Source organism: Cynocephalus volans, chromosome 6 (genome assembly GCF_027409185.1).
Source record: "Cynocephalus volans isolate mCynVol1 chromosome 6, mCynVol1.pri, whole genome shotgun sequence".
NCBI classification, from domain to species: Eukaryota; Metazoa; Chordata; class Mammalia; order Dermoptera; family Cynocephalidae; genus Cynocephalus; species Cynocephalus volans.
This window is the reverse complement of record NC_084465.1, coordinates 143,129,581-143,145,112: the sequence shown is the minus strand read 5'-3', so window position 1 is coordinate 143,145,112 and position 15,532 is coordinate 143,129,581. Positions and strand designations below refer to the sequence as shown.

The following is a 15,532-nucleotide window of genomic DNA, read 5'->3' as shown; positions in this document are numbered from 1 at the left end:
TGATTTATAAAGAAAAGAAATTTATTTCTTACAGGTCTGGTGGCTGGGAAGTCCAAGGTCTAAGGGACTGGTGAGGGCCTTGTGCTGCGTCATAACATGGCAGAAGGTATCACAGGGCACAAGACGGCTTACAAGAGCCAAAGAGGCTTTTATAATAGACCACTCTCGTGATAACTAACCCAGTCCTGTGATAACCCATTAATCCATTAACTCATTAACCCATGAATGAATTAATCAATTCATGTGGGTAGAGCCATCATGATCTAATCACCTCTTAATACTGTTCCATTGTGAATTCAATTTCAACATGAGTTTTGATGGAGACAAATATTCAAATCATAGCAGACATCCCACTTTTTCAAACTCGTTTTTAAAAAGTAGTAAATGGGGGATGCTTAGATTCCAAGGAGCCTTGCCCTTTGGACCCACTGCTTCCCACCTCTTTTCTCTTCTCACTTTCATTCCCAGGCTCCACCCCTAGGTCTCTTGCCTCTGTACTATGTCTCGATGCCCAGCCCTCCACAGGGGTTCCCCATCCCCATCAGTCTATGACTCTCATGGAAATTATCCATACTCTAGCACCCCAGGGAGGTATTTTGGGGAAACAATTACCATAAGTCTTTGAACAGCTGGCCTTTGCCCACTCTTAGGACCTGGCCATGCAGCCTCTGTGAGAGATTCAGAAAGGCTCAAATTTCTCTCCTTGCTTTTCTGTTCTCCAGTTCTACTGAGTAAAGCAATAAAGTTGGAATATGGCAGCCAGGAAGGATGAGGCACTTGCCCAGCAGCTGCTCCTTATCTGGACAGCTTTTTCTCAGCTTCCTCTTAGGTGTCCAAAGGGGACGGATGGCTCTGAATTTTTTCCAGAGGGTGCTGGGCATTTGGCACATTCGTATCTCACTGAACTTTATCCTGAAGCTCTTAAAATCAAACAGACTTGCTGTATCACTGGTGCAACCTGAAACATAAAGTAACCAAACCCGTCCAATGCCAGCTGTCATAAAACAATCAGCTTCCCTAAGTCCTTGTGATTTGATCTGATGGAGGAGCAAAGCTTCTGTGTGTAAGCCCCAACGCAATAAGAGTCAAACTTTGTGTTCACAAGATCCTTCCTGATCAAAGATCCAGCACAGAACCCAGAGGGATCAGAGAATTTTAAAATCACATCAGGCTTTCTAGGTCATTATGAAGGTATATTTGTCAAAGAATGACAAAAGAATGTATTTTATCTATCTGTTAGCTTGATTTATACCTTTAAAAATATTTAGACATGCAGTATATGAGTCTCTGTATTCTTGCCCCACGCAGATGTGTGTGTGATACCAAAAGACTAGGAGTGTTTCCCAAACGTCCGATCAGAAACAGGAAAAGAACCTTCTTCACCTTTTGTCATTCAAGTTGGTGTGTTGTCCACTCTACCAACAGGTTACTTTATTTTTATTCTTTAAGTAGTCCTAATGGGGGCAGGTATCTTGGTGTCCTCTACTTCTGCAGGGGTTTGATTACTTTATTTTTGGTTTTATGCTAGTAGTGAAGGCTGAGTCATGCTGAACTGCTTTTAACATATCCACATTTTATATATTAGCAAACTACTTTTATAATTATTTGAGCTCCAAAATTTTCCTGCTACTGTTATGTGCTAATTATCCTGTTATTTGTTCACTCTCTGATTCCTGTGAGCTTTCAATAGGTTTTCCTGGGGTTGTTTTAAAAGTCCCCTTGGATACTCAGACAAATCCAGCCAGACTCTGGCCTCGAGTGGGCAGGGACAGAGCATTGGGGGATGAGTCTGTTCTGAGGCTTGTCCCTGGCTCTCTGCCACGTCCCCTCCCTGCATCTTGCCTGCCACTCCCAGTACTGCTCCTCCTGTGTCCTAGGGCCCATGCCAGAGGGTGTGGATCCTCTGGCAGCTGCGCCTGTGTCTTCTGTCTTTGTCCCTCTACACGCCCTTCCCCTGTGGGAGAACTGGAATGTCCTTCACTCAGCCCTTGCCAGAGAAATAAGGGGGTTCCCAAGGGAGCTATTGTTTAGGAGAATCCAGAGACAGGGCAGCGGAAAGTGCTCAACTTAACAAGGCCCAGAATGGGTGCTCAGAATCAGTGTGCAAGCATGTAAGAGTGTGAAGAGAAGAGAGAATGGGGGTTGAGACCAACTTGTTGGTCAAGTGTTCTGATCTAGGTCATTTGGTGGCACTTTTTGAAGAAGCATTTAAGAGACATCACACATGGCTGCTTCCTCCTCTCCATTTCCCTTTGAAGTGTCATTGCTGCCTTTCAAGAGTAGCTTCTGTTCTCTACCACAGGATCAGAATAAAGCGCACATGTCTGAGGGTGGCTAAAGCATGCAGGGCCCCAATCGAGCAGCTCCAGGAGTGGTGGGTGGGGAGGGACCGCAATGAATCCATGTCCCTAGGTCTCCCCTATCCTTACCCGTAAAATACAACCCTTGCTTCCAGATTCACCAAAAATCACCTTTCTCTCTCACTGATTTCCTAGGTAGGAGTCCCTGCTAAACATGTCGAGGTCAAAATGACAATTGTGGCATTCCCACTAAAAGCACTGGAAAAGAAGCAATATGCCCTGTAGGCACTTCTATCTGCTTTGTTAGCTAAGGAATTTATCAAGCAAAGTCATTGCATTGGGCCGGCATCATCTTAACATGCTCTGAGCAAACTGGGCACCTACCATGGCTGGAGAAGACCAGGAGAAACAAGACTCAACCCAAATTGCTCTCATTTCCAGGCTTCTGTGCATTCTCTCAGCTTTATCTTCTACAACAGCAGTTCAGCTCGTATATGAACATTATGCTTATATAACAAGCATAACAAAAGGCAGAATAATAGTCTATGTCCCTTTCCCACAGGACAAAAATAATTCAACCTACACAGTGTACATATGAAAGTAAAAACAGCTAAAGCAAGGCAGATCAAACTAATATTTTGACCTTTAAATAAATTCTTTAGGCATAGAGAATTATTGTTGAAACTTAGGGCTGTTTTAGATTTGCAGAGCAGCAGTACTGACTCCACTTTAACATAATCAGTAAGATAAAAGATAGAACTCATTCATTCTAGAAGTATTGATTAACTACCTACATGTACCATACAGTCTTCTGAAGGCTGGGGATACAATGGTAAGCTCAGAGATTATAGCCACTATCGATGGATGATGGACAATAAACTCATAAAACAGTAAGTGCAGAGTGTGCCAATAGCCAGAAAAATAAAACAGGGCGTGGGGAATAGAGAGCAGTGGGGTGGTATGGGTGGATTGCTATTTTATTCACAGTAGTTGGATGTCCTGCTGATAAGAAGATATTTGAAACAAGTGTGGGAGCGGAGCGAGCCTCGCAGATATCTGGGGGAAGGATGATCCAAGCCAAAGGGAACAGCAAGCTTTCTTGAGACAAAAGTATGCTTGGTGTGTTCCAGGAACAGCAAAGAGCTAGTGTTTGGAGGAACACGAGTGAGATGGCGAGTGGAATGAGGTGGGGGTAGAGAGATACCAAGGGTAGGTCCTGGTACTCTCAATCAAGCTGGGACACCAACAGAGGATCATGAGCAGAAGTGTGACAAGATGAGATTTATCGCTAGGGCTGTGTTATCAAGAATTGACTATAGGGGACAAGGACTAAAATCAAGAGACCACAAGAAGCTAAGGCAATAATCCAGGAAAGAGATTGTGGTTGGTCAGACTTGGGTGGGGGGACAGAGATGGTGAGAAGTGGTCACTGTTCTGCATATAGTTTGAAAGCACAGTGAGTAGGATTTCCTGACGTATCCAATGAAATGAGCTCAAAAGAGGAGTCAAAGATGATGACAAGGTTTTGCCGGGAGCAGCCAACAGAATGGGGTTGCAGTTCATGGAGATGGGAAGACTGTGGAGGAGTAGGTTTTCTCGGGGGGGATTAGAAGTTCATGTTTGGACCTGCTAAGGTTGAGATGTCAAGCAGATGATCTGAAATATTAATCTGGACTTCAGGGGAGAGGTCCAGGCTAGAGGGGTCATTGTGTATAACCGACACTTGGCACGATAGGACTAGATCAGATCACCTACAGCATTACTATGGTGAAGCAATTAAGTCCGGGAGAGAGGCTGATGTTTATGGGGGAGAAAATGAGAAGGAACCAAGAAAGGAGATTGAAGAGGAGCAGCCAGAGAGCAAGACAGGACAACGACGTGTCTTAAGGACGAGAATTGGTCTAGTATGTGAAGTGCAGCTTTGATTAACATATGGAGGTCACCTGTGACCTTGATCAGAGCTGTTTCTGTGCAGTGGTGGGATAGAAGGTCTGAATGGACAGGGTTCAAGAGGAACGACAGGAGAAGAATTGGAGACGGTGCTTATAGACAACCTTTCTGGTCACTTTGTCATAATAGGAACGTAGCTGGAGGGGGATTTAGTAAAATATGTGGAACTAAAGCTAAAACATTGGGTAATCCAGTCTCAAAATAGTCCCAAATGATCACTGAAGACTTACAAGCAAGTCAGATGAGACACAGCTGAAATGCTATCAGTAATAATAGAAATATTTTTAGAAGACTCAGATTTCTTCTCATTTGACCAAACATTTTTGTGGTATTGCTACAATCTTAATGGAAAATTGTAACAAACATAAAAGTTGCACAGAAACTTTCTTTTAGAATTCTTCAGACACAAACAACTTTTGGTCACAGTGATCTGTCTGGCAATGAAGCTAGACTTGTTCCAGTGCAGACATTACTAGTCCACCCTTAGCAACAACAGCTCTCATTTTTTAGTGCATGTTTTGTACACGAGTTAGACGTTAACCTCTGTGGTCTTTGTGGCATGCTTGGCCAGGATCAAAAGCATCAATTTCCTTTAGCAACTTCCTACTGATAGGATCTAGTCTTCAAAATTCAAAGAAAAACTAAGAATTTTCAATGTTCACGGTTAGACCCAAGGAAACATACTAGTTGTGAGGCATGACACAGATGAAAACAATCACTCTGGAGTTTTACTTTCCGAATGTTTTCTTTCTCTCTGCCAGAATAGGCTTGTCTCAGATTAGTTAGTGATGCTTAAAAATATGATAGAAAAGGGTATTCCAATTTGAGAAAGTTTATATATGTGTATCTATATATGTGTGTGCATGTATATATATAAAATACACACATACATATGCATACACACACACAATTTCTCATAATAGATAAACCAAGAAGTAATATTAATATGAAAGAATTCACCAAACACATATTTTAAGTAGCCATTAGTAACCAGATACTCAACCATGCCTCTCCTCCTTCCTCCTTCCCTCCTCCTCCCCCAACTGCTCTGCAACACTTTAGAATGTAAACAAAAATAATATTAATAAATAAATTTTTAAAAAATTTCTAAAAATCACAATTAAAAATTAATTGACCAAGGGTCTTGGGAATGTAAGTGCATTAAAGGGGATAAATCAATAAATTCAAAGCTTTTTAAAAACCCAAATAATCTCAAGTATCTCAAAACCAGTATGCTTTCCTTGCAATTGCAAAATACTTGTACATTCGTTCTATTCTGTCTCCTTGAGAGCTAGGCTGGCTTATCTTTGAATCTCTTTGTGTCAATGAGCATTAAGTAGGTACTCAGTAGCACACAGCAGTGACTCAAAAAAAAAAAGTGTCCATGTGAATGGTAACATACTGATCAATTGAAGAGCAATGGCTTTGTCAGGAACAAACTTATTAATTAACGTGTGGCCCATTTAAACACTATAGTTGGAATTTTAGCCTTCATCTGACATGAGCAGTTTACTATGACATCTTTACTGACTTCAGTTTTATTGATACTGTTTTTAATAGTGCCTCTCTTACCTGGTGAAATGTGGGGAGGAAAAGAGCGTAACATTGAGTCCTGTATGCGCCAGGACGTATTTAGAATGTTTCATTCACAAGAGAGAAAAAGAAGACATGCACAAAAGGCTGAGAGAAACATATATTTTAGGTACTTTGGGAATAAAAGGACTAGATGTTGCCAATAAAGAATGGAAGGAAGAGAAATGTGGCTTTTATGCTGAAAAACAAAATGCAGCGTTATCCAGTTTTTAATTCCTGTGCCAAAGCTGCTATTCTAGATGACCTCGGGTGAATCATTTAATTCTCTCAATTCCAATTCCCTAAATACTACCCCATTAATTTTGGCTATTTGATTTTCACTTAATTTAAGGGATAGAGCCTTACGAAAGTGATAGAGAACAGTTCCAGACTGTAAAATCAAAATGCTCCTTTCAACGCAGAAGAATATATAAATAAATGTTATTGTGGATGGAGTGTGGTTGCTGTTAATAACCCAAACTTCACTGATCACCTGGGGGGTAACACGGGAAATAGAAGCACACACCAGGAATCCACAGATGGGGCTCTGGTCAGGATCTGCAGAAACATGTAGTGTGACCTTGTGCAAGTTACCTAGCTTTCTTTTTAAAAAACACCTTTATTGAGCAAAATAATATAAAATGAATTTAGCACATTTATAGCGTACAAATTGATAAGTTTTGATATATGCATATACCCATGAAACCATCACCAAGACGAATGTAATGAATATCTGTATTACTCCAAAATGTTGCCTTGGGCCTTTTAAAATGTAGCCCCCCCCCCCGCCATCCCCTGAGCAACTACTGATCTGCTTTCTGTCGCTATAAATTAGTTTGCATTTTCTAGAATTCATATGAATAAAGTCACTCAATGTACTCTTTTTGGTCTGGCTTCTTCCATTCAGCATAGTTGTCTTGAGACTCATCCATGCTGTTGCTTGTATCAAGAGCATGTTAAGTGATCTAACTTACTGAACTTCACTAATCAAATAAAATAGTGACACTTGACATAAGTATGAAAATGAAGTGGCAGCACACTGCTTGGATCTGGGAATAGTAAAACTCTATTTGGGATCTGAGCCAATCTTTATATGTGTGGGAGGAAGAAATTTGTCTCTTAGTGATTCTTACTTCCTGGGATTAAATAAGATAGTATATGTAAAGATGCTTTGAAAGTCCATTATAAACTACTAGGTCATCTACTCCAGTTCATTGATTTATGTAACACATATTTATTGAGTATCTACTATGTGCAGGCGCCACACTAGGAGCTTATAAAACAGCAGTGAACAAAACAAGATAGCTGCTCTCATGGACCTATAACACTAGTCAGAGAGAGACAGGCCATATGTCAATAAACAAGTGAGCATGTACTATGTTAGGTGGTAATTAGTCCTCTGTAGGGAGATAAAGCAGCCTAGGGATAAACTTAACAGGGAAGGAACAAATATTTCAGAACGGGTGGCCAGAGAAGCCTTCATCAGATAAGGTGATGTTTGAATGAGATTGAATGAAGGCAAAGGCACCCTTCTCACAGATGTCTAGCAGAAGAACATTTCAGATGAACGAAACAGAGAGTACAAAAGCCTTGAGGTTGCTAGCAGTAAGCTAGGCTGTTTAACTTCCAAGATGCCAGTAGCTGGAGCAGAGTGGGGAGGGAAGGGTGGCAGGAGATGAGGCCAGGTGGTGGATGGGCTTGTACTCTGCCTTATACTTTGGATGAGACCATGATGGACCATGCAGGGTATTGAACAGAGGAGTGGTGTGCTGTGACCTACGAGTTGGAACGTCCACTCAGGCTGCTCTATGCTACTAGGCGACTGCTATTGCTGCTAGGCTACTGCAATCGTCCTAGCAAGAGGTGGTGCTGGACTAGGAGTGGAGGAGGTAAGAAGTGGTCGGGTTCTAGATACATTTTGAAGTTAGGCCAATAGCTCGAGATTTATTTTCCCACAATGGGTTTATGAAACACTTAATAATAATAATACCCCCGATTTATGTAGTACTTACTACGGTTCAAGCTCTATACTGAACAATTAACATAAATTAGCTAATTTAATCCTCATAAGAACACTATAAAGTAGGTTCTACTTTTATATCCATTTACCGATGAGGAAATTGAGGCAAAGAGTAGTTCGATAATTTGACCCACATCACACAGTGGTAGGTGACAGAGCTGGGTTCTCAGGCTTCAGAGTCTGTGCTGTTAACCATATGCTCTGTGACCTCTCAAAGTTAATGTATACAAAAGTAACAACTATTTGCTGAAGGCAAACCTAGATCAATAAAAAGATTGAGAAACATGTTATGATGACCATTCATTTGAAACTTAGGTTCTCAAACAACAATTTCAGAAACAACCTCTCTATCTTTCGTTAAGAACACGACAAATGGATTTTTCAATCGAGCCACTTTTCATGCATTCCCCTGGGGAAGGCAAGGCTACCTGCTCACTATTCATAACCACAAATGCACTAATGGTGAGCGCTGTTAAGGACTGACTACCCTGAAGATGACTCTTTGGGAAACACTGACTCCAAAATGGGGCTGAACATGAACAGTTCAGAGCATTATGGCCACGTCTGTCTTCCTTTTGGTGAATTCTTTCTGGCACTTCCCTTTTGCTTTCACACTGGTGAAGGAATAACTATATTCACTCTATCAAGGCACAAAATAAATAAATAAATAGATCTTTATTTTATTGTCACTAATGATAAAGTATTGCTGGGAGACATCCTGCCGTTCATAACCATTTCTATAATGCCAGTCTTCCTCTCAAATTTCCTGTGAAATGGGTCAGGATTCTATGGATGAGGAAATTGAGGCCTAGAAAGGATAAGAGATTTTCCCAGGGTCTCTGACTTATTTCGTGACAGAGCTGTGCTGGTAGTTCTGGAAGCAGAATGTTCCTGATGTTTTTATAGAAGGCTGAGAGCTTAGCCTGTGACGGGTGCTTTTGTACTTTCATCAGATGAAACTATTGTGAAAGAGCTGGGCAAACTCATTCCAAAGTCTGCACACAAAGGGGTGGGCGATTGTACGTGTTTTTAAAGTTTGAGGCTACATTTTGTTTAATGCTCTATTGGTGTTTACTTCAATACTTCCTGCCAATGCTGAAATCCGTACACATTAAGGAAAGTAGGATTGTTCAATAATACACCTGATTAAGATTCTAACTTCAGGAGGCAACACATTTCAAATTTTTTGGTACATTCTCCACAGTCATCTTAAGTATAACAGATGAGGCATAAAGTCTTTTATGAGTCAGTAAATAGAAGCTTTTGCTGCACAATGTTTCAGGTAAGATAAAAGTACTCCCTCTTTTCAATCCTATAAACTGGAAAGTGTTAGTCATTTTTTTTCCAGGCTGAAAGGAGAAAAAGACTGATAGAACAGAGAATGATCAGGCTTCCTTTATTCAAACCTGTCAACAAACACGAGCAACTAAGCCCTATCCCCTCTTTCCTATGACTCGTTACCAATGTGTGTGTGTGTGTGTGTGTGTGTGTGTGTGTGTGTGTGTGTGTGTGTGTGTGTGTAAGTCTGCCCTGTACGCTCCGTGGATGCGTGTGTATGAGAATGTACATTAGCATATTTGGGTTTCAAGATCGTTTTAGAAACAGGAGAAATAGAAACAAGATTTATAAATGAGAAAACAATAGATTTGTGGTTTTCCTCAATCTTCAAAAATACCACCTTCCTTTTCTCACCTATACAGAATAATATCAAAATTTTTATTTCTATGCTTATTGCTTTGCTAAGAAACCACTAAATTTGAATGAAAACTGTTGCTCTTCATTCTTCAAGGTAACACAACTAGTTAAACAAGCTGAGACACACAGCTTCACAATGACTATTTAGAGAAAATAAAGGAAAAGGAGAGATATGAAAGCTTTCTGTCTTGCAGTAAGTTTTGTCCACAGTTTGGTCAAATTTTCCATTTTGTCCATAGTTTAGAGATCATTCATGTTTCATCCCGTAGAAGATCAAACTATTTCACCTTCCAAACATTGCAGGCACTCCTGTTAGAAAATTAGTTTATTTCTGTATTCTTTATGCCCAGGAGGGCATAGTGGGGTTAAAAGAACACAGGCATGGGAGTCGGAGGATCCTGGGTTCCAATCCTGTCTTGTCCACTTACTGCTCTGACTTATACATTATTCACTCCCCTTTGGCCTCTGTTTCTTATCAATAAAAAGGGGATAAACCCACCTCCTTTCATGATTAAGATAGGGATTGTGATGCCAGTAGGTTTCCAGACACAGAGCAGGTGCTCAGTAAACGATACCTCATATTAAAGTAGTACAGGTTGGTTAGATGCCATTCTACCTTTTTATCAAAAAAAATTTCCAACGTATGGATCTCAGTCTCCTCCTAGAAAATGTGATGATTTTAGAATGTTTTCACGCTGGTCACCTTCTCTGGTCTTCTATTGTTTCTGTTTGATATTTTTATTTTGTCTTATTTTTAACCTCCTTAAATGATTTGTTATAATTTATGCTTATTTGGATTTTCGAAAAACGTCTTTGCCATTTTATTTTCTCACCATCACTTCACACATTCTACTCCCTTTTTCTATGTTTATTATCCTTCTTAGTGAAGTATATACATATTTTGAAATTTTTATTTGGAAATAAGTATAAAAAAAAAGTTGCAAAGAAATGTACAGAAAGGTCCCAGGCATTTTTCAACCTCCCTCCCCTGACTGTATAACTATAGGACAATACCCAAACCAGGTCATTGGCACAACCCACAGAGCTTATGCAGATTTATGCATATACTTGTGTGTGTGCGTGTGTGTGTGTGTTGCTCTGTGCAATGTTTTCACTTACGTAGCTGTGTGCAACTACTACCATGATCAAGATACTTAATTGCACCATCATAACAAGGCTCTCTCTAGCTACCTCTTTGTATTTGAACTCCCCTCCTACACCTCCATCCCTAACTCCTGACAACCACTAATCTATTCTCTAGAATATCATTTCAAGAGCGTTATGTATAAATGGAATACTGCCATATGTAACCTTCTGAGACTACTTTTTGTCACTGAGCATAATTCCTTTGAGGTGAATCGGAGTTTTTGTGTGCATCAATAATTTGTCCCTTGTTGCTGAGTAGCATTCCATGGTCCAGATGGATCATAGTTTAGTCATTCACCTACTGAAGGACATTTGGGTCATTTCTACCTTTTGGCTACTGCAAACAAAACTGTTCTGAACATGCATGTACAAGTTTCTGGGTTTTTTTTTTTTGTTTTTGTTTTTCTGAGATATATGCTAAAGAGCACAATTGCTGGGTGTATGGTAAGTCCATTTTTAGCTTTAAAAGGAACTGTAAAACAATTTTCCAGAGTGCCTGTACTGTTTCACATTTCTACCAGCAATGTATGAGTGATCTCATTTCTTAAGATCCTTGCTAGCATTCAGTGTTCTCACTTTTGATTTTAACTATTCTGATGTGTGTGTAGTGATATCTTGTTATGGTTTTAATTTGCATTTTCCTAAAGGCTAATGATGTTGAACATCATTTCATGAGCTATTTACCATCTGTACATACTCTTCAGTGAAATATCTCTTTCTATATTTTGTCCAATTTCTAATTGGATTGCTTGATTTTTTTAAAATATCAAGTTTGAAAGTTCTTTATATATTCTAGATACTGGTCCTTTGTAAGATATGTGGTTTATAAATATTTTCTCTCACTCTGCAGCTTGTCTTCTCATGCTCTTAACAGGGTCTTTTAAAAATTTTTTAAATGAGATCCAATTATCAATTTTTCCTTTTATGGATTGTGTTTTTGGTGTCATTCCTAAGAAATCGTCACAAAGCCCTAGAATCTGAATAATACCTCCTATTTTTGGTCTAAAAATTTTATAGTCTTACATTTAAGTCCATGATCTATTTTGAATTAATTTTTGTATAAGGTGTGCGACTTTACACTGAAGCTAATTTTCTTTTTCTTTGGCCTATAGGTATCCCATTGCTTCAGCACCATTTGTTGAAAAGGGTATCTTTCCTCTATTAAATTGCTTTTGCAATTTTGTAAAATTTCAGGTGGGCATATTTGTGTGGGTCTATTTCTTGGTTCTCTATTCTGTTTCATTGATCCATGTGTCTATCTCTCCACCAATACCACACAGTCTTGATTACTGTGGATCTATAATAAGTTTAGAAATCAAGTAGACTGTTGCCCCTCTATACTTCTTTTCAAAACAATTTTAGCTATTCTAGCTCCTTTGCTTATTTATATAAATTTTAGAATAAGCTTGTTTATGTTTCCAAAAAAATAAACAATTTTGTGATTTTGATAGGAGCTGTTTTAAAACTATAGATCTATTTGGGGAGAACTGACATCTTTACTTGGCTAAGTCTGCCAGTCTATGAACATAGTACATCTCTTCAATTACCAGGTCTTTGATTTCTTTCATCAACACATAGTAATTTTCAGCATATGGATCCTATACGTGTTTTGTTATATTTATACCTAAGTACTTCATTTTCTTTGGAGTAATTGTAAATGGTACTGTATTTTTTATTTTGGCTTCCATTTGTTTGTTGCTAGTACATAGAAATACAATTGATTTTGTGTGCTGACCCTGCATCTGTGACCCTGGTGAACTCACTTACTATTTCTAGGAGAGTTTTGTTGCACTTCGAGTTTTTTTGTATATTGTTTTTTCCTGCTTATTGCACTAACTAGCATATCCAGAATTACATTGAGGAAGATTAGTGAGATTGGACTCTTGGTTACTCTCAGTCTTAGAGGGAAAGCATTTAGTCTTTCACCATTATGTTAGCTGTAGTTTTTTTGCAGATGCTCTTTATTAGGTGAGGAAGCTCCCCTCTATTCTAGTTGGCAGGGAGTTTTTTTTTTTAAATCATGAATTGGTGTTGGATTTCATGAAATGGTTTCTATGTATCAATTGATATAATTATATAATTTTCCTTCTTTAGCCTGTTGATATGGTGGACTACATTAATTGATTTCTAACTATTAAACCAGTCTTGCATACCAGGAATAAATTTCATGTGGTTGTGATGGATTATTATTTTGATACATTAATGGATTTGATTTGCTAATATTTTATTGAGGATTTTTGTGTAAAGTACATACGTACTAGTTCTTCCAGTGAGTCTGTGAATGGTAAATACTTCTAATCTTGTTTAATTGAAAATGGCTTCTTTTTGCCCTTACTCTCAAATGATAATTTTGCTGGATAAAGAAATATTGGTTGATGGTGACTTTCCCCTCTGGATTTTAAAGATATGACTCCACTGCTTTCTGACTTCTTGGCTTATAAAAGCATACTGTTGTCAAGTTTTCTTTTCTTTGTAGGTAACCTGTCATTTCTCCCTGGCTGCTTTTAAGATTTTCTTTTGATCTTTGATGTTCTGCAGTTTCTTCATTGTGGACCAATGTGTGGATTTTTTTTTTTTTTAATCTTACTTAAGATTTTGTGGGGTTTTTTTCAATTTTAAAACTCATGATGTCTTCAATTCTAGAAAAATTCTCAACAAGTCTCCTGTCCATTATCTTCCCCATTTTTTTCTAGTCTTGTCTTCCAGAATTCCTATTAGACACAGGCAGTCTTGATCCTTTTATCCTGTCTTTGAGTGGTCCTTTCATGTTTTATTTCCCTTCACTTCCCCTCAGATTGTGAGATTTCCTCCGATTTATATTCTGGTTGACTATTTCTCTCATTAGCTGGATTATCTGCACTAGGGGTTTTGATGATCCTGATTATTTTCATGTTAATTTATAGGCTTGGTGTGGTTGTCACTAGTATTGTTCACAAATATTCCAGGTCAATTGTTGGACTGCACTCCCTTGTCCCCTTGGAAGTTAAGATGGCCTTGGGTCTTGTTTTTTTTTTTTTTGACCGGTAAGGAGATCACAACCCTTGGCTCAGTGTCGTCCGTGCCACGCTCAGCCAGTGAGCGCACTGGCCATCCCTATATAGGATCCGAACATGTGGTCTCGGTGCTATCAGTGCCGCACTCTCCCGAGTGAGCCATGGGGCCAGCCCCTTGGGTCTTGTTTTAATTGAAGTATCAGTTCTTGCAGAAGCTTTAAGAGCCAGAGCAAGATTTGCTATACTCCTTTTATCCTGCTTCAGTGACATTTTGAGAAGAAGCAGCCTCCATCAGCATAGGACCCTGAGGATAGGCAGGAGCTTCTGCCCACCTGCACTGGACATGCAGCTTGAGCAAAAAATAAACCCTGGTTGTGTTAAGTGCCACTGAAATTTGGGGGTTGTTTGCTGCTGGAGCATTATCTAGCCTATCCTGACTAATATACTTGGGGAGCCTCCAAAACGCCAGCAGTGTAAGTTCAGACTCCATCACCTGTGCATAGTTCCTGTCTAGGGCTTTTGTTTCTCTCAGGTAATTTTCTCTTTTCTGCCCCAATGTGCAGGTAAAAGGCAAACTTTTTTGCTGTTTCCTGGGCTTTGAACAGAGTCCATCTCTACACCCACCCCATTTTATTAAATGACCAGCTATTTGAGCCTTTAGGCTATTGACACAGGGCCATTAGTCTGTTTCTGTTCATTTTCCTGTATCAGAGTCCTAGCTGGGTACCAAAGGCCTGGTACCCATTTCTGAAATATCCATGTTCATGGTTGTTTCCCCTTTGATATTCTTCTTCACTTCTGAAACCTGGAGATTTCTTCTATTTCCTTTCAAACTTTCCATGTATTAATTTTTTTGTTGTTGTTATTATATTTCATTCTGTGTTTTACTTTTATGTGCTTGTAGGAATGTGGGGTACTGTTAGTATTCTAAGCTCCCTTGTGCAGCCATATTGCTAGAAACTTTCCTAAGATCATTCTACATTTTCTGGACTCTTTTCTGAAGCATTATCCACATTCGATTTAACATTAGCTCCCTCCCTACTGGGATGCCAGGGTCATACTCTTAGAGCTGACGAACACAGGACTTCAAAGATAAAGATCCAGAAGAGCAATGGAACTTGGAATGGCCATTAGGATTTACAGGCAATGTCTAAAAGTCAAATAGGGAAGAAACATCATGAATGGCCAGTTCCCTACAGGGGAATTCCCCAAAACAATGTAGCCTAAAATGTAATTTAAAAACATGCTACTGATAAGAGTAAAGACTATGAACAATCAGCCAATCTAAAAATGTTAATTATTATAAAATGACATATAAACTTAGCAAATGAAACATAAAGGACTATGATAGAACATTTGTTTTGAATTGGTGGAAAGATAAGTTATCGGTCTGAATTAACCTTGCAGATAAAAAGAAAAAGTTAAAAGTGAATACATCTCAAATAGGAAATGTCTTGATTTTAATCAATTTGATATAAATATTTATAAATGAAATTCATAATGTCCTATCTTAGGAAATAGAATGTAATGGACATTTAAAAAAATAACTCAAGTCATCATTATGGCCATCAGCTAATTTTATAGGCACTTACTATATAACAGGTACTGTATTAAGAACATTACTGAGAGGTTTCAAGATGGCGGTGGCTGCGGCGGTTGGTGCGGAGTAGCTGAGGTGGAAAAGGCGGCCACTGGGCCTCAGGCAGCCGGGAAACTTGTGGACCTTCCTCTTGCCATCTCTTAAGGGAGGACCACTGCTGCTGGCTGGTCGTGGGGGCTGACCACCACTTTGCCCCCGGCAGCAGAGGCTGCCTCATTTACAGGCAACAGCTTTGAAGTGTGGAGCAGGAAAAGAA

At 39.3% G+C, this 15,532-nt stretch overlaps 1 protein-coding gene and 1 long non-coding RNA gene across 10 annotated transcripts in view; one reads left to right on the top strand and one right to left on the bottom strand.

Moving 5' to 3' along the window:
- Positions 1–15,532, bottom strand: part of KIAA1217 (KIAA1217 ortholog) — a 296,465-nt gene that overhangs the window by 103,117 nt on the left and 177,816 nt on the right. The gene's annotated exons all lie outside the window — the stretch shown is intronic.
- LOC134380463 (uncharacterized) overlaps positions 9,091–15,532 on the top strand; it is a 33,041-nt gene continuing 26,599 nt past the window's right edge. The window contains exon 1 of the long non-coding RNA XR_010023879.1: positions 9,091–9,124. This is a non-coding gene — a long non-coding RNA (uncharacterized LOC134380463). The remainder of the gene's footprint in view (positions 9,125–15,532) is intronic.